We start from the raw sequence: 22474 nt of genomic DNA, 5'->3' as shown, positions 1-22474 counted from the left end.
TCTTGTCCACTCTCCGAGTAGAAAGAGAAATAGTTGTAACCGAATTAAAAAGTTGCGCGAATGATAAATCGAGCACCCCTGAAGAGAGAGAGAGAGAGAGAGAGAGAGAGAGTGTTATCCTTCAAATTGCCCGTGGATATCGATTGTCCACGAATCGCCCACATTTGTCCCGAATCCCGTTTATCCGTCCGGCCGAGGCGACGTTATCGACGAAACAAATACAAAGCCAAATAATTGCCATCGCGAGCACACCTGGATGCGTTTTTTTTTTTTTTTCTCAATCACGTAATGGGATCGATCTGCGGGATTAACGTAGAGACGCGAGGGGGGAGTGTACGACGAACGTTGTTCGAACGGAATACCGTGTGTCTGACTGCGTTCCAATTCATAGAAAACACGAAAATTGATCGTTGCCACGTTACCGCGCTGCCAACGTACCGAAGCCAAATCACTCGGCGGAGATCGATGAATATGCATGTTCTCTTCTCCTCAGGAGCGCCCAGCGCCTCGCTTTTGAGAACCGAAACTGGGATACGCGTGATCCGCGCCGAAAGAGTCGAAACCAGTTTGCCGTCTGGCGGATAATAGCGAACAAAAAGACGATAGGCCGCTGAGGGCGAGACGGGGAGGGGGAGGGGGGAGGGGAGCACGCACAAGCGAGAAGAAGAAGCAGCAGCAGCAGAAGTCGGGTAAAAGTGGCGATGATATCGCTCGTTTATTTGCGGCAGGTGCGCGCGCGCACAAAATAAGTCGCGCGCGGAGATTGGAAGGCTCGTGTCGAATGCAATCGGCGGCCCCGATAGGAGGCCCTTCGGGCCTCCGATAATTAGGTAGGAGCTGGCCGAGGAAAAGGACTGTCGGCCAGCGAGAAAACGATGGCTCCCCCCTTGCTCTTCGCGAGCGGGACGTTGCGGACGGACTTCTCGATCGTCGTCGCAAACTCGCTCGTGGAACAACAATATTGGCGCAGAGCGTGTTCGTCTTGTTAGTGACTCAGCGGCGGTAGCCTCGGCTGCTCTCCGTCTCCTTTGGCGTCCTCCCCCTCCCCCCCTCCCTCGCGGCAAGTTTTAACAGCTTTGTTTCCTCTCGCTGTTTTTGTCATTCGCCTGCTCGCCGCGACCGCCCGTCGATCGCGGCCGCGCTTTATCGGAAATGTGGAAGCGCGATGTGTTGTTGGGAGAAAGAGACGTCTTTTCCTCGTGGCTCAGTAGTTTATCGTTAACCCTTTCATCGCTAAATTAACTTCCCTTGAGAAAATTATTAAAATATTTGGGGGTCCTGCGTTTTTTGGATCGCTGATTACGAATCTTTTGAGTAAAATAATATTGATGGTATGGATAAGACGGAGATACGCAATGAAAGAACATAGGAAAATAGAGCTAAAAAGTGCAAAAAAATCAAATTTCGGCCGTTTTTGTAGAAATATTCATTTATAAAAAAAAATCTAACCTGCGAAAAAATATTGAAAAAGAATATATGTTTTTGTAGATCAGAAAAATATTTGGTGAAAATTTCAAACCTCTATATTCAATACTCTCCGAGGAATCGATTTTTCCCCAAAAAAAGCATTTTTTTTTTTTTTCAAATTTGATTTGTTATAAATAATCACAAATGAGTAATTGGGTACAAAAACCTATTGGAGTATGTTGAACAACTATTCTCAGTTGTCTGGAAAAAAACTCAAATCCCCGATTAGTTCTTCAAAATTGTGTGACTTACAACGCAAAATTGAATCAAGAAATGGTGGGAAGTATACTTCTCACTAACAGGGTGAAAGGGTTAAATATAATGCAATTTTGACGTACAGCACGTGTCGATCCTGAGAATGAGATCATTCGAGCCTCCTTGGAAAGCAGTTCGATTCGAGGAAGGATAATTTCGTGCGTTTGCGCGCACCGTAGTCGCTAATTTGTTTCTTAGAATCCGGCGCATATCCTGGCGAAGAGATTCTAATCGCAGGTTACATAACACCGAGCGCTAATTAATCTTCCGCACCGATAGCCATTAGAAAGCCCGAAGAAGAGTAATCGCGTTGTGTGCCGGGTAAATTAGCGACTTGTTCTAGGAAAACGAAAACGTAAGAAAATTTCTCAACGAGACGCGAAGATTCCTGCTTTCCGCATCGCAGTGACTCGTGAAGTATCGCCTAAGTGAGGACCGAATACTAAAAAAAAAAACCCGACCGCTCCTTGCATTATTGATTCGCGCAGAAGCGCTCGTCGAACGAGCTTAATTAATCGTCGAATATTTAACTCGCAGACTTCCGGCTTCCGAGTTTTTTTTCTTCATACAGCATAAACAGCGATTATATTAAAGCAAATCGATGGTGACTAAACCTCGCGTTTAATTCAGGATACTCAGCAGAGCGACGACACGCCGAAAATAAAGACTCAGTCGTCCTTTCCGCGAACTCTATTCGCGGATGGACGATATATGATATCCAATCGATCTCCATTATGAAGTGAAACAATCTTTTTCTGCTACATGCGAACGCTCGTTCGACGCGATCCTCAGAGATCCGTTTTGCCAGACAGATTACTCTGTCGGCAAATTTACAGCAGATTCCCACTCAATGAAAATCTCATTCTCACAATCCTCGGGCCGGGGGCGTCGTCAACGGCCGAGGACGAATCTTAGCGGCGCTCGCCGCTAGTCGGGCGGCGTCGAAGCGTCGGCTACACCGGAAATCTCGACGCATTGTTATTCTATATGTGTGCGTTTCAGCCGCGCCAAGCACTTTCCAATATTGCGATAGCCATAATAAGTCGCGGGCGGACGAATGAAGGAAAACCACCGGCGAGAAGTAACCGCGCGCGCGCGCATTCCGCGTCTGTCAATCGCGTAATGTTCAGCGTTTTCGCTGCTTTCCTTTCACTGTCGAGCACGCCGAGCGAGCGAGCGAGCGAGCGCACCGCGCTCTGCTCTTGCCTGCTGCGTGTGCGTGCAAGCTGGCGACGCACCTTTGCAGCCTGCACAGGTGCGCGCGTTCACGCGAGTCCGTATTGGCGCTGCCGCGAAGGCGAAGGCAAAAGGCGAAGACGAAGACTGTGGACTCTCGTTCGCTGACTGACGAGCCCCGTTTGTTCGCATCAGCGCCTCTCACTCAAGGCTCCGATTTTCTTCACGCGGCCTGACGGTACGAGAAAAATCTGCACACGACAGTGCGTTCGATTCCAGCGGCGCGCGTGATTCACGCTCGCAGAATGTCGCTCGACTGCGGCGTAAATCGCGCGGCGATTTTCGCGAAAACGTGGATCTCGGAGACTCTCGCCGGCGGAACTTTTCCGGCGATTAACACGCGACCCATTTCCACGGGAACGGTCGGGGAATACGTGGTGCGACGACGAAAAGGTCGATTTGCTTCCTTCAGTTCCTTCTTCGCAGGCGAGGGTAAACATGTTTACCTCTTTCCTCCGCCTTTCTTCCTGCTCCCTCTGAGCTTCGAAGCTGCATCGAAGATATTCAGCGTAAGTGCGAGTGATTTTTGTAAGGAATCACAAATCGCTGTTTGGTTCTCGACCCTCGCGCTCTCGGTGCTTCCAGAATCGTCGTCGGCGAGGATTCTCTCTCTCTGCTAAAGCACGAGCGAGCGTTTCTCGCGATCTTTTCCGGATCTTTCTCAAAAATCACCTCGGTCGTGCTCCGTCTCGGTGCTCGACTCGCGCTTCGGATTTTCTGCGGATCGGCTGCCGCGGAACTTTTTCTCGCAGGCGTGAGTCTCCGCTTCGCAAACCTTGAGCCACGTGAGCGTGTGTGTCACCCGGAAAAAGGTCAGGTGCAGTGTCTAGAATTTTCTCGAGCGTTCCGTGCCGCGGACTTTGAGATTCAATTACGCGCGCGCAAGTCCCCGTTGGATTCTCACGCGCGCGCGCAGTCGGCAGTCCCGCCGGCATAATTCGCGCGGCTCCTGCGGCACTCGTCAATTACGGCCGAGGTGTAACTAATCGAATAACTGAATGTCTGAAGGAGAGAGCCGCCTTACAAATTCCATTACATCGGCGAGTTACGGCGGATGAGCGCGCGTGCGCGCTCGCGCGCTCAAAGGACCACGCGGCGGTGGGGGGGGGGGGGCGGAAGTAGCGGCCGTGTTCCTTTCAGCCGACGGTTTTCAGACGACGGGTAAACCCCTAACGAGACATCACCGCTTCCAATTACGCCGCTGAAAAAGATTTTCACTCCCGGCCTGTGCTCTCGTTCTTTTCACACCGCGTCGCTGCCGCGCGCGCACCGTCGTGTAATTCTGTCGCTTGCGCGTGCTGCTACCTGGCGGAAACGCAGGGAACTCGCGCTACATTCGGTCTGTTTAATGATCCGTGAGACACGTTTGAGAAGCGTGTTGTGCCACTGTCTCGCGGCTCTCTCGACCTTCCCAAATTGCGACGGTGCGACAAATTTCGCAAGGTGTGTCTCGCGCTTCCCGCTTGTGTTGACGGTTCGCGACTTTTATTCATCCCGCTGCGCGCGCAGGAGGAACATCAACCGTCCCTGCGCAACCGTCGCGTTATCGTAATTCGGAAACACCGTTGGCTGTCGCGCCACGACTTTGCCTGTACGCCCCGTTGATCTCGCGCTAACGTGGAAAGCGCGCTTCCAATTGATCCGATGTCGTTTCTTTTTGCGACGAAAGAAAGAAGCTACCGCATCTCTCCCAATTTTATCAATGTCCCTGTCGAGCGTCTCACGCGACGGTTCCGCTGCTCGTCAAAAGGCCACTACCCACCCTTGTCCTCCCCCCTCCCCCTCCCCCCGCCTTTCGGTGCCATTGTCTTTGACGCGGCCGATCTATTGTAATCCCGCGGCTGAACCCGCGCGTCCAACTTCCTGTGCGTGACGCGGCGAGACCTCGCTATTTTGAGAATGCAGAAAATACCACCGAGTGCCTCGCTATCAAACGGACCGTATTTTCCTTTCACTTCGAACGGTATCGAGAGAGAGAAAGAGAGAGAGAGAGCGGGGGGGGGGAGGGAGACAAACACACACAGGAAGAGAGAAAGAGAGGGAGACGTGACGCATTTAACGCGGCTTCGCCTCTGAAAAGATGGGAAAATGAGAGTCTCTCCGGCGCCGAGCGGATGTTTGCGTTTTCCCGGAGCGCGTGGAATCACAGACGGAAGAATACCTCGTTCGACGCGAGAGCAGCGACGAGCAGCGTCGAGAGAGAGAGAGAGAGAGAGAGAGAGAGAGCCGTTGCGTCGCGTCGGTTTATTGGGCGCGCGTGACAGCGAGATGTGTTTGCGCGGGCGGACTGTGGTGTAATCAGCGCGCGCGGGATTCAATCGTATCGCGACGATGTATAGGTACGAGGTTTTATCTTTCTCTCGTCCGCATAAATAGCGCGACGCGTATCCGCGCGCGAGCTGCCACGGCCGGGGCGAACACGGGCACGGGAGAGAACTCGCGAGAGGTAGCGCGCTCTCGTTCCGTCCGGAGAGAGAACTCGCGATATATTTTTAAGCACTCATTACTCTCGAGTGCGCGCGCGCGCGCGCGCGCATCCGCGCTAATTTATCAGCGTTTAGGCATGAAAACAAACCGCGGCGAGATCGAGTCGCTCGCCCCGGCGCGGCGGCCGGCCGCTTCGCGGATCACCACCGGGTCTATGAATAAGAACGACTTCCATCGGCGAAAGAAAGACGGAGGCGGCAGAGAGGGGGGAGAGAGAGAAAGAGTGTGTATGTGTGTGTGTGTAAAATTGCCACCGAGTTGCAAGTCGTCTTTTTGCGGCGCGAGGCGTCGTTAAATTTGCATCGCGATATCATCCCGCAGCTGTAGGATTTATTCATAAGGCGATAAACAGAAGGCGATTGCGGCTTATCACGCGAAGGATGCTGCACGGCATTCCTCTGGCCGCGCAGGAGAGTCGTTCACATCATAAGATCGACGATGATGACGGCGACGACGTTATTCGGGTCTCCCGAGGCGCGCTCGCAGCGTGTGCAATAAAAGATCGTCTTGCCGCAATGGTGCGAGTTAATCCCCGGTGCGTCGTGCTGGCGGAATGTTGACGCGAGCTTTTCACCGAGTTGCGATTCCCGTTCCATCGCGCGATCGTCGACCCGCCGCGGGAAATTGCGAGCGGCGGCCGCGCGCGAGGCGGATCTTCGCGTTACGTCGCACGTTGTTGCATCGTACAAGTGTCGCGCCGACGGCGCGGCGGCTCGAGTACACTTTAAACGATTCACTTCCGTGATAGCGGCCGAGAGGGAGGGATCATCGTCGGGGCCGGATTCATATGGACATGGGATGGGACTTTCATCAAGGCCGCGCTGCTTATCAAACAATTCAAGCTCCCCCAACGCGCGCGCGCGCGCGCACGCACCGTGCGAATATGTTACGAATTATTGAAAATATTCTCGCTCGCGCTCGTCGTCGAGTGGAAACGTCACGACGACGTTGGGGCAGTGACGATTAATGACTCCATCGGATAGGTGTGAGGAGGTTGCCGTTGATTCACGATGAGCGCCAGAGCGGAAGAAGCTATCCTCCGCGTCTCTCTCGGGGTTTTCGCGCGATATTGTCTGACTTCAATTATCGATCTGCAGTGATTGAACAACACGCTCTGTGTGAAGTGAGAATTTTGAAACTCCACGATGAGAGAGTATTCAGATAAGCATGCTTGCTTGGACGTTGGCTCTTCTATATGGAAAAAAATTCCGGTTCGTCTGTGAAGAAGAGAGAGAGATGGGAGATAAGAAACGATATTTCTCTTATCAGCAGGAGAGACGTTCGTCTGAACATCCGGTTTAATAAACTCGCCTGAGATAGCCGAGGCCGATTGACTGACTCGGTGATCGGCCTATACAGGAGTCCCAGGTTCCTACAACCGAGTCCTCCGTCCATGTCCCGTCCTCGACCAACGGCGAATCAGTCGCACGAGCCGAGTCTTTTTTTCCGCGCACGCTTCAGTGCCAGAATCCGCCAACCCGCCGTTTCAGTCTCGCAAAAATACGGTATACAAACTTGAACGGCGCGGATTATTTTTAGATCACACTCGTCAAGGTCTCTAATAATAATGTGTCAGCCACTGAAGGTTATTGGCTGTTGAAGGTTATCGATTCGCGAAACGAAGCGGCGGCCGTCGCGTTCGCATTTATCGATCGTATGCACGTTGACGTGCATTGATTTTACATTATTGACAGATTGCACACCCAAAAAGAAGTAATTTCAGAACAAGCGGAATCATCCAAATTTTAGAGGATTTTACTCTTATATATGGCCCCAAGAGGGTTCCCCTAAAATTAAGAGGAAAATATTAAAAACACATTCTTAAAGTTAGAGGGATTCTTAAAATTAATTCTTATTATTAAAGTTAGAGGGATTACATGTTGCATGTATAATGCAAATCTTATTGATTTTAATGTGAATTTCCTCTTATACACAGATTACTTAATCTTTTTTTAAGAGGATTATTATTAATTCTTACTGTAATTTATTCTTACTGATTATATTAGTTAATTTGCAAAAATAATTATAATGTATGGCGAAAAGTAACATATATATATATATATATCATCACAACAAATCAATTTCCAATCAGTTTTGTTATGAACTTTATAATTACAAAGATGTTCATCATAACCAATTGTATGAAATATAGTTGAAAGAAAGAATATATTATTCAACTTTCTGCAATAGATTATAAATTGTATTTGATAAAATATGAGTAAATTATCCTCGTTGGATATGTTACACCAACGCACATACCTTTTTTAAGAAACGTTCCAAATATCCTGACCCATCAGCATATGATTATTTTCTCGTTCACGTCTGGAAATAGAGTATGACTGAACAAAAGAAGCCGACACTCGAGTCAACATTCTTCTTCATATAAGAGGAAAGTTTATTGATATCAGAGGAAATCCTCTTGAAATAAGAGGAAAACAGAATAACATCTAATAACATCTTTTATATGAATGCTTCACTTTAATCGCTTTGTCGGAAGAGGAATCCTTTTCCTAAGTAAGAGACATCGCTTAGAATATGAGACTGTGGGAAAAATCACTCTGCAAATAAAATACCTCTTCTCAGGTGCGATCTCATGAGCGAGATCGCGGTCGCGCTCGCGACGTCGAAACTCGCGGACGGAATTCGAGACTCGGTCCTCCCGCGAGCCCAACCCTCCTTTGCACTCGATCGCAAGGTTGTTTGGTCCCGCGTCTGTGACGTAACTCGCTCGTAATTGTCTTATCGCATATGTGAACGCGTACGTACTCCCCTCGTACGATGGAAAATCACACCCGGCTGGCCGGCCGGCGTGTTTGCGCATTTGCGTGCGCACAACACGCTGCTGATTAATCGGCCAAGAGTTCGGCGTCGCGACGTTTTTGTTATCGCGGCGCGACGGACTCCCGGTGAATTTCGAAAGGAGCATCGACCAGCTTTGCGATAGACAGCAGTGTCGGGATAAGGACGGTTACGTCACTGCAGTTTGCTCGAATTTCGGGGCCAGCGGCGAGCAGTTGCGCAAAAGCGGGTCCTCGTATCGCGAGAGATTGAGCTTTGATCTCTCTCTCTCTCTCTCTCTCTCTCTCTCTCTCTCTCTCTCGTGAAAGAAACTCTTAACTCGAGCGGAGTTGTACACGGCGTATGTGTAGAAGTTTGACTCCAGAAATACACCTTCGCGACCGCAGCACGCGGCGCGTTGACGCGTGCGATGGCTCGCTCTCTGTCCACCTTTTCGTCTCTCTTTCTCTCCCTGTCGCGTACAAACCGCAAATTGTCGCGTCCTCGTCGTGATCGTAGAAATTTCGCGAGCGTCGAGTACTTTGCACAGGGCAAAACGAATTTATTGCAGCAATGACGATTCATTATTAATAATCACTTCGCTGTCTCGCCACAAAAACAGACGAAGAAAAAGAAGGAGCTAATCACTCGCGCGACAAACGCGGCGTGTACATGCAGTTTGCTTAACGCGGTAATTAATACGATAATTAATTCGGCGATCTGGCTGACTAATGGCTGTGCGTATTCACCTGCTTAATGAGCTTCGATATCGCGCTTAAATATCCCTTATCGATCGGCGATTTATCTTTGCGTCGCGTGAAAGATGCGCGAGAAGGCTGATGAATCGCCCGGCTCCGGAAATGCCGGGAAATAGCCGGGAAGTGTCTCGTCTCGCTTCATTCTACGCGAACGGCGCACCGAGCGCGAAATCATCTCGCTTTTCCGCGAAATGCTTCGAGACCGCGTCTGCCATGGAAAGAAGAGCCACGACGATCGCGCGCGTCGTTTTAACGATTCCAAAATATTCCTATGGTCGTGACGGCTTGACGACAATTCATTATCCGCCTGTTATAACTGTCATGCGAAAAACGCTCCGCAAATACGCGGGCGCGTCGAATGGCGCACGACGGCCAAAGAGAGAGAGAGAGAGAGAGAGAGAGAGAGGCGGCGAGAGAGCGAGACGCTTCAATGGCGCGTGGTCGCGTAAAAAAATCGCGGCTTAAGGGAGAAATTAGACGCGGAAGGCCGTTTTCAAGACTATTTTTACCAATTTTTTTAACGGAAACGGTAAGGTCAATGGACTCGAAATTTCCACGGTGTATTCATTAATGTTCAAAGTATAAGTTTTTATTATACAATATATAAATATATAATTATACAAATTATAATTAAATTTTATTGATTCACAAGAACCGATCCAATTTGTAATTATAGATAAAAATGCATCCGTGTGCCAGCTCTATGTTTCCTGCCGACATAATTCCGGGCCTTTCTCTCTCTCTCTCTCTCTCCTCTCTCTCTCTCTCTCTCTCTCTCTCTCTCTCTCTCTCTCTTTCACTACTCTGAAACCAAAAACTGAGAAAAATTTTTTAAACATGCCATTATAGCCCGTACGAAAATGAAAGCGGTGAAGCCAAGTTTGGAAAAGTAACGACTGTACAAACAAAAAAGCATCGAAAATGAAACTTTTTTCAACTTGTAATCATGTTTAAAAAATTAATAAAATAAAACATAACTGTGTTCGAGGTAAGGGCGAAAATTACACGTCTACTGTATATTGTGTAAAAATTTCAAGTTATTCGGGTCAGTAGTTTTTGCGTAATCGTATCAACGGTTTAAGAAAATGGTGTTTCCAGATAAAGGCGTTTCAAGTTTTATGTATACTTTCCATATAAATAGTAACAAATTTATTTTATACTTTGAACATCGATAAATACACTGTGAAAATTTCAAGTTCATTGATTCTACCGTTTCTGTTAAAAAAAAATTCATAAAAATAGCCTTGAAAACGGTCTGCTCCGTATATAACTCCCCCCCTCCCCCCTTAAAAAGAGCGGCATTACCTCTATACGTTATCGGCGCATTGAATATGTATGCACCGTCGGGGCGTATTGAGTTTTTCACTGGCGGAGGAACGGCGTGAAATATTTATGGAAATAATAGAAAATAGCGTCGCGCGCGTGACAATAAGGTCGTAAGGATATTGAATCATGGGACGAAGGTGTGTGTGTCTCGCTGCGAAACGAGAACCACCGACTGAAACCAGTTGAAATTTCCCCGTCTCGATTGGAGAACAAAAAAATTTCGCGTCTGGGCTCTTATCCCCGCATATTTATTTGTTCCTGCGTTTGTCATTTTGCTGTTCGCGAGGCGGCAGCGACACGCCTCGCTCTCTGCGGACATATTTCGCTTTTTGCGAGCTCAGGTGGAACTTTTTTGTGTCTGCCTTCGGCGGGATTTTCATCGGCATGCATTACGGGGGATCGGAAGTTACAGCGATAGAGGAAGGAGGAGAGGTGGGAGGTACTCTTTCTGTTAGATTTATTTTTTCACGACCGCCTCGCGAGGGAGCTCAACACTTCCGCAGTTGAGATAGCTTATGAATGAGCCACGATAATTCATGACTCGCTCGCTCGTTCGCATCGCGGCCGTGCCGTTTCATCGAGCAAAGTCTCTGGAGGTTTTTTCCGACTCGTATTTATGCGCTTCCGCGACGAGTTGTTGAAGCGCCTAGGAGGGGCGCAGTTTTTCTCGACTTCTCGACATGTCGCGAAAGGCAAAAGCCGCTTTTCGTCCCGCGGAATCTTTACAACCTCCGCGCTGTGCACACGTTCGCGAGTAATTTCGACTTTCCTGGTCGTCGTAATGCGACGAGACTATCGCACGAAACGCTTGTCTCTGATCGTATCCCCGTGACTTCGCACGGAACGCAGAAAAACGGAGCTGCGCGGGAGATCTTCGTCGAGGAGCACAACGCGGAATCATGAGGAAGGAAGAAGAACCCGCGCGATAAGACGTCACGGAGGAAGGTCGAGCGAAATTATCCAGTCTGCTGGAAAGATACCGGGGCGGCGAGTCGAGCGGAGGAAATCGCGTTTATCCCCGTCTACCACCCCCACCCTCCCTCCCCGCCGCCGTCTCTCCGCGAGAGCGCACGGCCGAGATAAAATATCATCATCGGTTAATCGCGATGTGCCGAGATGTATTTGCCCACACGTGTGCGATCTATATGTAGATCGGCGTAACGAACTCTCGCCGCCAAAAATAGATGAAAATCCGCGCGCTCGCTCGCTCGCGAGCGACCTTCGTAACGCGCACGCGCGCGAAAACGATCTCGAGCCGCATTTATGAGCGATAAACTCGTCACTGCGCCGACGGGCCGGCGGAGCGAGTCTCGCCCTGAAACCGATCCCGAATGGGTTCCCCGGCGCGATACGGGCGAGTCTGTCCGCTATGAATGGTGAGATTTATCGCGTCGATACCGGCGAAACGAAAGGAGCCACCGACGCGGAATGGATTCCAGCAAAATCCCTCGGTATTCGGCTGATCGACCGACCGACCGACCGACCGACCGATCAACTGACTGACTGACTGACTGACTGATTCGCTGACTAACGGTCGAAACACGCGGTGATGGTTGCCGTAATTGTTTCCCATTGACTTCCCGCGAATGAAACGGCCGCCATATACGCGGCAATGTATTGCGCGTTGATATCGCATGGGACGGTTAGAAAGCGCGGAAAGGCGAAAACTGATCGCGATCGCCATCGCGTACGCATTCGCGTGTTACGTATTCGACAGCTGTACCGCGATCTTACGTGTGTAAATTCTTATATAAATCTTAAGCATGAATTTACACACCGACTCGTGCAATAATTCATATTTATCGAGTCCGACATTTGTCCTTTGAATTACCTCCCGAGGTAATGATTATTTCGACCTGAAGTATATCCGAAGCGAAATTAATGTGGTTTGTAGGAATACAGCTTGCTTATATATCGTGAAATGCGACGTGGATCGTTTCATATTCGGTCGTTTCTTCCCTCTCTCATTCTTTTCCACCGCAGATTCATTGATGATATTCGTTCACGCGTTATCGGCTCGCCGCGTTATGCTGCCTCAAGATTCACCGGCGCGACTTGTCGCGCGACGAAATGACGCACGGCGCCAAACGGTGTCGTTCCGATAAACGAGCGCGAGATAAGGCTGTTGTGCCAACACACCGAGAGCGGCCGATTTCGCGAGATTGCAAATAATTTTTGTTTTGCCGGCAGCATCCGCGTCGCGTCTCGTCTCGTCTCGTCTCGTCTCGTCTCATCGCGCTGTCTCACGGCGTCGGTCGCGAAGCCGTAAATGCTGGCAAAGCCGTGTGGCGATATTTGCGTAACGACGCTACTCGCGCGGCGTATCGCTAATCGGCCAGGCTGTCAGACGACTGAATGGAAATTTTCGATGCGGCGTCACGCCGTGCCTCCGTAATTAATCGCGCTGCGCGCGGCGCGGCGGAAAAATGCCAAGAGACGCGAGGAGGAACACGTGTGTGCGTGTGTGCGTGTGTGTGTGTGTGTGTGTGTGTGTGCGCGCGCGTGTGCGTGTGCGTGTCTTCGTTGACGCGAATGGAAGCCCTCTCAAAACAAGCTGATAAGTCAGCATCAAGGTTTGATACATCGCCATCGGGTTGACGCATCGCGCCGTCGCGCGTTCGATTAAATTGTAAAGCGCATAATTGGACGGACGAGCGAGCGGAAGTTTGTCTGGCGCTCTGTGCTGAGTATTTGTGTCGCGAGCTCGTGTGTGCGGATTTGCTTCGCATTTGCTTCGAAAACACGTTGCTCCGCCGCGCCATCGCGCCCCATTACGTCCGTTTCGGAACGGAAACGCGAGAGAGATCGCGAGAGATCTCGAAACGAGGGCGTTCCCGAAAGAGCTACACGCGAGGTAAAGATAGACGCGTCGTGCAACTTTGTGTTTTTAATGACGCGCATGCGCTCTTGTACACACACACACACACGCACACACACGTATGCACGACGTCTCGTTACAAAGCGTATCAGCGCTGCAACTTTGCTCTTCGTCCTGTCCTGACGAGTCAAATTATTGTTGAAAAACGCTGCGTCACGCTTGCCCGGCTTCACTCGGCCGATAATTTGGAAACAATTTTCGTCGCGCTCATTAGGCGAATGTTCTATACCGATGTTAATTACGCCATTCAACCGTGCGGCTGCTTGCCGCACTGTGCAATTGTTTGCTTAGTAAAGCGACGACAATTAGCGGCGACGACTATTAAACCGTAAAGACTATGGCCACGCGGTAATTTCATTCGTGTCTACTTATTGCAGAACTGGAGTCAGAAGTGTATATATATACATATTACTTTTCGCTATACATTATAATAATTTTTCAAATTAACTAGTGTAACCGGTAAGAATAAGTAATAATCTTTTTAAAAAAAGATTAAATAATCTGTATATAAGAGGAAATTTATGTTAAAATCAATCAGATTTGCATTATACATATAACATATAATCCCTCAAACTTTAAGAATAAGAACCAACTTGAAGAATCCCTCTAGCTTTAAGAATAATGTGTTTTCAATATTTTCCTCTTAATCTTAGAGGAACTCTCTTGGGGCTTTTTTGAAATATTTAAGGAAAGCTTGGTAACTTTTTCAACATTTAACTTACGATGTTTCGCTAACTATTCGTCGAAAGAAAAAATAGTATTAGACTTTTTTACTTTATTTATTATCAAGAATATATTACTAATAGTGAATATATTACTAATAGTGATTTAACTTTTGTTAATTTAATAATTTTGAAATTTCCAAAGGTCGATAAGTTAACAAAAGTTAGAGCATTATTATAGTAATATATTCTTGGTAGTCAATAGAGTAAAAAAGTCTAATACTATTTTTTCTTTCGACAAATAGTTAACGAGATATCGTAAATGTAAATTAAATGTTAAAAAAGTTACCAAGTTTTTCTTAAATATTTCAAAAAATATTAGGCAAATAAAAAAATGTTTCAGACAAAAGTTGTTAAAATTAATTGGTGGGAGAAGAAGATATAATAAAAAATTGGGCTTTCTATTTTAAAAAATTAATTTGACCTTCAACTGGCCTTGAAAACGGCCTCCAAATAGAAAACCGATAACGCCATTCTCTTTCCCCTTCCAAATCATGGAAACCGTGTTTTAGCTTTTTTTAATATCTTTCATAGTTTTCGAGATTTTTTAATGCGAAAGTTACAGTAGGACACCCTGTATAAGAGTGAAATCCTCCAAAATTTAGATGATTCCGCTTGTTCTGAAATTACGTTTTTCGCAATGATAACGTGTCGCTCACGAGTGGTAACGACGATTATGCGTTCCCGTGGACACACTTGGTCGCGGCGCCACAATCTCGGACCACTCTCGAACGAACGAGCGAGCGAATCCCGAAGCGGCAGTAATTAGCTCCGCGCAGAGAAGCGCGGACTTGCAGCGCGAATGCAAATGCGGTCGTTGCGGAGAAATAGATATACGCCGAAATACAGCGTCGGGAAAAATCACACTGTGACTCACCGTAACGCAATCCTCGGGTTGACGGCTGGGGGAGGGTGATGGGGAAAAAATGAAGTGTTCGTGTTCAGGGCTGCGTCATCTCGCGCGTCACTTTGCAATAAGCTCTCGATTCTACTCTTACGCATTTATTAAATCGTGTTTTCAATCGTGAATTCAAGAGAGATAATGAGAGGATGTAAAGCACACGACGAATCTGTCGTTCTGCCACAAGCGAGAACATGACACTCGTCTTTCCCAGCTTAACTTAAGCGTTAAGCGAATTTGACCTTCAGGGCGTGTAACGAATATAAGAAAATTCAGTTACTTCTTTGCACTTTTTTATCGCAACCTAATATTTTCCAACATCTGTTTCTAACACAACACTCTCTCGTAGAATGTTTCTCTGGCCTCGCAGAGCGCATTAGCACGGCTCAAGTTGGGAACGTATGCCGCGGGTAATTAATTAAGATGCACCTCATTCGCGCACCTTTGCCTCGTGTGCGAATGTGTGTGTGCTCAGTACGGCTGGCATCAACATGTGCATGCAAATGTGTCGTGCGTGACTCCCCGAGCTCGTTCGGAAAAACGAGTTCGCTCAATGCGGCACGCAACATAACTCTAGAAAGAGAGAGAGAGAGAGAGAGAGAGATCCTTTTAGCCACGCGCTCTCGCTCTCGGAGGCTCCGTCGTTATTGAGAACGCCTATGCTAATCTTGTCTGATGTGTGGGAAAGTTGCATCCCGCGTGGGTCGCGCGAGACCGCACCTCCGCGTGAAATTTCCTCGCTCGAAGTAGCCGGCCGCCAATAATCGCGGCTATAAGAGCCGACGGATAATCTGAGAAGTCTCAGCGAAGAATGACGCGCGTCGCAAAGACGTCGCCGTCGGTCGATGGAGACTATTTTTTGTCTTGTCGTGACAAATCGACCGGTGATGCGTAATGGACGCTTGCTCCTCCTGCTTGGCGACAGGAAGAAATGTCCTCTCGAGTCGCAGGATCGTAGCTGATGTTTCAGCTCGCCGCCTTTCGTCTTTCTCTATCTTTAATTATAATTCGATTACAATTACAAAGTCGATATTTCTACCTCGTACGATTTGTGATGATATACCGAGTGAACCTTCCCCCTCCCTCGTACATCGCTAGTATCTCGGAAGTGCATTGCTCGAACATATTTTGAGACAAGAGTTTGCTTGATTTTAAGGCGGCGATTGAAAACAAGTGACTTCTTTTTCCGATCTTGTTAAAATTTCTTTTTGAACATTTTTTTCAATTAATTTAATTTATCCCTTTTCTTCGCTGAGATATCTTGGGTGATTATTTGAGACGAGCGTCACCCATAATGTCCATAAAACATTATTCCATCTTGCAGGTGGATTTCGTGATTTTCGAAAATTTCACGCAAGCGGAAACCGTATATGCGTTGTGCTCGCATATCAAAGCGCAGGTTTAACACTTGTTGAAATTATCGCGAGCTCGACAGCCCTCTCTCTCTCTCTCTCGGCTTGCCGCATACTTGTGCAGGGGTCAAGCCATGCTCGGTCACGCGGCAAAGGGGGTCACGACGTAACGCGATCGTGTAACGTGTGCATCGTCTCGACATGCAATATTCATAAAGTTCCATAAGTTCGCCCCGCCCCCTCTCTCTCTCTCTCTCTCTCCCGCGGGGCGCTTTCCGGAGGACCAACAATGCGTAAATCTGATCACGTGCGCGCCGATACCGCGCCACTTTCGCCGTTGCTTCATGACTATGCATTCAGGTGCAAAAGTCCGTAAAAACACAATTATCGGCCCGGTCCGGCGGAAACGCCCGCGTTAATCGCACCCGTGAAAAGCGGAGTACCGTTAAACTCGCTATGACTCACTCACCGGGGCCGCGCGCTGGTCGATGGCCGCCGTTGTTTGTTCCTTGCGTAACCGAAAAGAAGAAGAAAATAAATCGCGCACTCTCTCGACAGGGATATACTCTCATTGGGATGTCGCGTAAATCGTACGCGATATTTCGCCGAGAGATCGCTCTCGCGCCGCGACCTTGCTCGCGACTCCTTCGCCGCGATTCCTTCCTTTTACGGGAATCGAACGGCTCGGAGCGCGAGAACTCAAGGTGGTGGATTTTTCTCGGCCGCTCGGCGACGACTCGCCGGTGGGATCATCCAAAAAAAGTAATTTCAGAACAAGCGGAATCGTCTAAAGGATCTAAAGGATTCAGAGGATTTTATTCTTGTATATGGCCTCCAGAGGATTTCTCTAAGATTAAAAGGAAAATATTAAAAGCACATTATTCTTAAATTTAGAGGGACTCTTAAAGTTAGTTCTTATTCTTAAAATTGGAAGGATTGTGCATGTTGTATGCATAATACAAATCTTACTGATTTGAATATAAATTTCTCTCTTATACACAGATTATTTAATCTTTTTTTAAGAGGACCATTATTTATTCTTACTGGTTATACTAGTTAATTTGAAAAAGTTTTTATAATGTATATAGTGAAAAGTAATATATATTGATATATTTAGATGTATTTCTGGCTCCAGTTCTACAATAATCAGGCACGAATGAAATAAGTTCATCATAACAAACAAATTTCCAATCAGTTTTGTTATGGACTTGACAACTACAAGGATGTTCATCATAACCAATTGTATGAAATATATTATTCAACTTCTTGCAATAGATTATAAACCGTATTTCATCAAATATAAGTAAATTATCTTCGTTATATGTTACAGCAACATACCTTTTTTAAAAAGCGTTCTAAATATTATGACCCGTGAGCATGTTTATATTATTTCTTCGTTCTTGTCTGGAGCGTGACTGAACAAAAGAAGTTGACATTTGAGACAACATATATTCCTCTTGATACAAGAGGAAAATTAATTGACATAAGAGGAAATCCTCTTGGAGTAAGAGGAAAACAGAATAATGTCCGATAAATTTTAGATGGTTGGTTCACTTTAATCGCTTTGTGGAAAGAGTAATCCCATTTTCTATAAAAGGCTTCGCTTAGAATATGAGACTATGGAGAAAATCACTTTGCAAATAGAATACTTTTTCTGGATGATACGCGCGGCTAAAATTTCAGCCTTGTACGTCATGAATTCGTTCTGTTCTCGCCCTAAACCATCGTTCCCTTCACGATGCGATAATTAGTGGCGCGGGTAGCTCGTGTATCGCGGCGGGAGGGGCAGGGGAGGAGTTACATATCGCACTCAGTCGACCGGGGTGCACCCTGCCTTCGTGTGAGATGTGCTTCAAACTTCACCGGTGCAGCTTCGTTCTTTATACTGGAAATATCGTCATGCGACATGTTTGTTCCTCCTCTCTTCCATCCGACGGGATCAGCGAGGCGGAAGCTCTCTCTCTCTCTCGCCTCGAAGTCTCGAGAACCGCTCAAAGTCTCTTTTCCCTTTTTGCCCGACGCTTGTATTAACGAAGGCCAGTTTTAATGAAGATACGCGCGTGAAAGAACGGGGGGGATGCACATTCGATTATGCTCCTTTCTACCGCGCTTTCTACCTCGCGTTTCGCAGTCCGCGCGGTGAAGAGAAGGTAAACGCGGCTCCGCAATTGCTTATGTAATTCGGGCGGCGCTCATACGCGCGTTTTCAGGACGCGAGGAAGGATCCGCAAGGAGCTGTTTATCGGGAATGACTCTTCGGCGATTTTCGTGTTCGAGCGGTTCTCATCGCTCCAAGTGTAGCAAGTGATAATAGCGAGAAAGTTCCCCTCGCCGGACGGGAAAGGTCTTAATTTATATTCCGCGCCGTTTTTTCTCGCGCTCGCGCTTCGTCATTCATCGCGCGCGTCTATCGCGCGGCCGGACAAAAGTCTGTTGTTCTCTCGCACAGATTTGCGCGACGAAGATCTACAAATGCATCGTCCGTAGTGTTCGTCGCGACGGTGTTCAACCGATAATACAAAGCTGATAATTAACGTAGATACCGTTACGGTTGTGCCAATTCATGTTATTAAGCGAAATCAAATTTTTAATTATCGCGCCGCAACTTATAATTACAAGCTCCCGTGCGGAAACAATTAAGCGAGATGGCAAGCGATGGGCGGATTAGTTGAGGTCTAATTATATAACGGCGAAGCCGACGGCAGATTATAACGTAACTGTACGCACTTTAATTCGCTACACTTTTTTTCCCGAGCGACGCATCGCGCTCATTACTCGAGTCGGTGCCGCCATCTATCGGCAGACGTTGCTGCCGCAAGGCAGAGAGGCTTATCAGTTATCAGCGCTTTGCGGTAAACGGCGATCTCTCGACAATCCCTCCGCGGGCATTGTCGAAGGATTAGTCTTGCTGAGGAACTTGATCCCTTAAACAATTCCATCAGTAAAATATTCCGTTCGTTTTCCACTAAGCATCTTCACAAAATGAATTCCCGTCGAACACGAAGAAAGTGTGTAAAAGTGAATTTCCATTATTACATTTCGCTGTGTGCTTTTATTCGGCGCTTCAAATGCTTTCTCGGACGCGCTAACCTGATTCCCGCGCGAACATGCTCTTCAGCAATTACGGGTCTCTGCTTTTCGATTTCTCGTTTCCAAGAAAGTCGTCTGCACGTCCAAGCCGATCGGCTACTCCGGCGTTAATATCAAGGTATCATTAGCGACGCCCAGGTATAGCTCAGTCTCTCTCTCTCTCTCTCTCTCTCTCTCTCTCTCTCTCCTTCTTCCCCTTCCGCCGCTCCTCTTCACTCTACCGCCCTGCCCTTACGATGCACTTGACGCGATGCGGCATCGAAACTCAGCCCGACACGAGAATAATCGCGCGCCGCGTGAAACCCTTTAGATGCGCCGGAACGTAAAACTCGTTTGCGATACGCCGAGAACGAACGGAAGTCGGGAAGAAGGCGGCCTCCGCCGCGCGCCGGTCTTCGGTCCGAGGTCTCTCTCACGCGATCCTTTGTGGATCGCCTAGTCGCATCGCGACGAGATTGTTCCCACGACTCGATAGGCCGGCTGAGATCCTCGAATGAAATCGTCGGGGCTCACTGCGGGTGGCTGTAAAAAGCGGCCGGGAAGCGTGCCCGTTTACCGAAAACTCGTCCGCGCTGGCTTCCAGCCGGGTAACCATCTACCGAGGGAGCTATCCGCGGAAACTTCCTCGTCCCGAGGTCCCGCTAATCCTCCCGTCATAATCCCGTTTCCACCGGACTCTACCTCTTCTCAGGTCATGGGGATGATGGATGGTGTGAAATCACACTACGTCCGGTCGGCTCGATCCGAGGCTGATCATCAAGTCGCGCGCTGAACGCGCACGAACCATGTGAATTCGCATAACGTCCATTCGTCTATTTTACGCCACCGCCGCGTCGATCGATCACGCGACGTGTATCTATTTTTTAATTGGCTTTTCGTGGCGTGGCTTCTCGCGCCACTTTCCGAGTAAGCACCTGTGTAAGCACCGACAGCCGCGAGCTCACGCGCCGTTTATGATACCTACGTACTATTTGATACGGCTGCTCGGCCACTTGTGGCATATAGTTTCATAGATCCCCGATTCTACAGGCCGATCCCGGCGATTCGAAGTAGACGAGGAGAGCGCGAGAGCTGGAAGCGGGAGGGCCGTCGATGTTAACGCTTCGCCTGTAATCCACCGAGCGGATCATTATGAAAGAGATCGAGTCCAGTTCGACGCGAGCGAACAGAGCCGCGCGGAGAACACGCTTGAGAGCGCGCGCGCGCGCGCGCGAAAATATCTAACCGCCTTCAAAGCTGTGCCGCTCGCCGCGCCGCGCCGCTTTTATCCGGCTCTCGATCTCGCTTCTGCCCTTTCGCGCATTTCTTCGACTTTTATCCGAGTCGCGCGCGCGTGTACATACTCGAGCGTTCTCAACGTTGCAACGCAAAAACACCTCGCCTAGCGACGAAGATTACTCGCACGGTGGGAAACCCGCGCGGAGCGCGCGGTCTTCTCGTCCCCCCGCGCCTTTGAAAAGCGATCCCGGCGATCGCGTTTGGAAAAACGCGAGCGTCGCGCTCCAATTATTTCGGCCTTAGTCATTGGCCGAAGTTACACTCGGTGGCCCCGATAAAAAACACTTGCAGAAGCAAGAACCCACCGCCTCCTCGGATTTCACGTTCGTCGACGATGAGTCGCGCAATTAAACGCCGCCACCGTCGCCGCGCGCGCGCGCGCGAATATTAGCCCGCACCACGTCGTCGCTATATGCGACTGAAAATGGATCGAAAGGCGAGATGAAAAAATAGACCACCTGCGATCGTTCGCGTCATAAAACGTCGCTTAGCTATTTCCAGATCAACTCTGACCTCTCTCTCTCTTCCTTCCTTCCTTTCTCTCTTTCTCCGGATCTTCCACGTAGGACGCGCGAGCACGGTCGGGGGCTAATCAACACGCATACCATGGGTGGCCCAGCGGCCGAGAACAGGGTGATAAAAAAGCCGGGGATCACCGATGATCCTCGTAACCGTGCGCTTTCGACGCGAGAGTCGACTCGTGCGCGAGCAGACCGCGGATCGCTCATGTTATCTCTCTTCCGCCATGGTTCAGCGAGTCACTTCTTCGCGAGACCATGGCGGCTTATCATTCACGTATGTGTGTGTGTGTATGTGTGTGTGTGTGTCTATGGAACTTGCGGCTTCCAGAGGGAAAGAGAAGAGAAATGATCGCGCGCTAATCCGTACCTTCTCCGCAGCCGAATCACGCCCCTCGACCTTACGCGCTAATGATGGACGATCTCGATTTGATCTTCAGCAAATTGAATTTTTTGTCCAAAAATCCATTCTTCGAATCGATCTCTGTCTCTGTTCGGTTTTTAGACAAGTCGTTTCTCCCAAACGTTGACCCCGGTTGAATTATTCATTGAACGAGACAACATTGATGGATAAAGCATGCCGACGGATCGATTCTCTGATGAAAGAATCGACTTTTGCAGGATGAAGATCGATTTTCTGAAAATCGAATCGAGATCACCCCCATGTACCGGCGCGACCGGCGGATTTAGTCAGAGAAAGTCTCGCGTTGAAACTGCCTTATTTTCTTGGCAACGGCACGTCGTCGTGTCTAAGGATAGGCAATTTTCATCGATTAATCGAAAAAACTGATAGTTTTTTTTTTTTCTAGTTAATCGATGTTTCCAGATGATTTTACTTTTACTCAGTTGATTGATGTTTGATGATTTTTTCTCGACATCAGCAACCGATTTTTATTCATTTTTTTTTAAATAGAGGATTTTTGTAATATCGTCTTTCAGATACGGTAAACGAAATTTATGAACGTTAAGTCCGGATCTACAATAGGTATGGCAAGCTTTAAGTCTTGAGAAATTGGCCAACCACAGTCAATTATTTTTGTAAAAGTAGGTTGGGATTGGTTAAAATCTTAAGGTTTAAAGTTTACTACATCTATTGTATCATGGACAATAGAGCCGCGTCTGGCTTTTATTGATTATAAGTTTCGAAACGTTGTCCAATAAGAACACTAAGCTCCAATAATGTTGTCCAATAATAGCACTTATCTTCACAAAATTAGTTCTCTTATCACATGGAAAATACATCAAATGAGATGCCGAGTGAAAGGCCTTGCACACTGACGCGATTAGCGACGAACAATAAGCGATATTTAATGAGAGTTCTGTTTCAAGAAGAAATGAAAGCTTTTCCTTCTTAAAACAGAACTCTTATCAGATATCGCTCACAGCGTGTCGCCAGTTAAGTCCAGTGTGCAAAATCCTTTAGGAGGA

The 22474-nt window shown here is 48.1% G+C and overlaps 1 protein-coding gene across 11 annotated transcripts in view; it reads left to right on the top strand.

Moving 5' to 3' along the window:
- LOC105183960 (serine/threonine-protein kinase MARK2) overlaps window positions 1-22474 on the top strand; it is a 119072-nt gene that overhangs the window by 38365 nt on the left and 58233 nt on the right. The gene's annotated exons all lie outside the window — the stretch shown is intronic.

Source organism: Harpegnathos saltator, unplaced genomic scaffold (assembly GCF_003227715.2).
Source record: "Harpegnathos saltator strain DR-91 unplaced genomic scaffold, Hsal_v8.6 scaffold121, whole genome shotgun sequence".
NCBI lineage: Eukaryota > Metazoa > Arthropoda > Insecta > Hymenoptera > Formicidae > Harpegnathos > Harpegnathos saltator.
The sequence above is the reverse complement of the archived record's forward strand: the minus strand, read 5'-3'. Positions and strand labels throughout refer to the sequence as shown.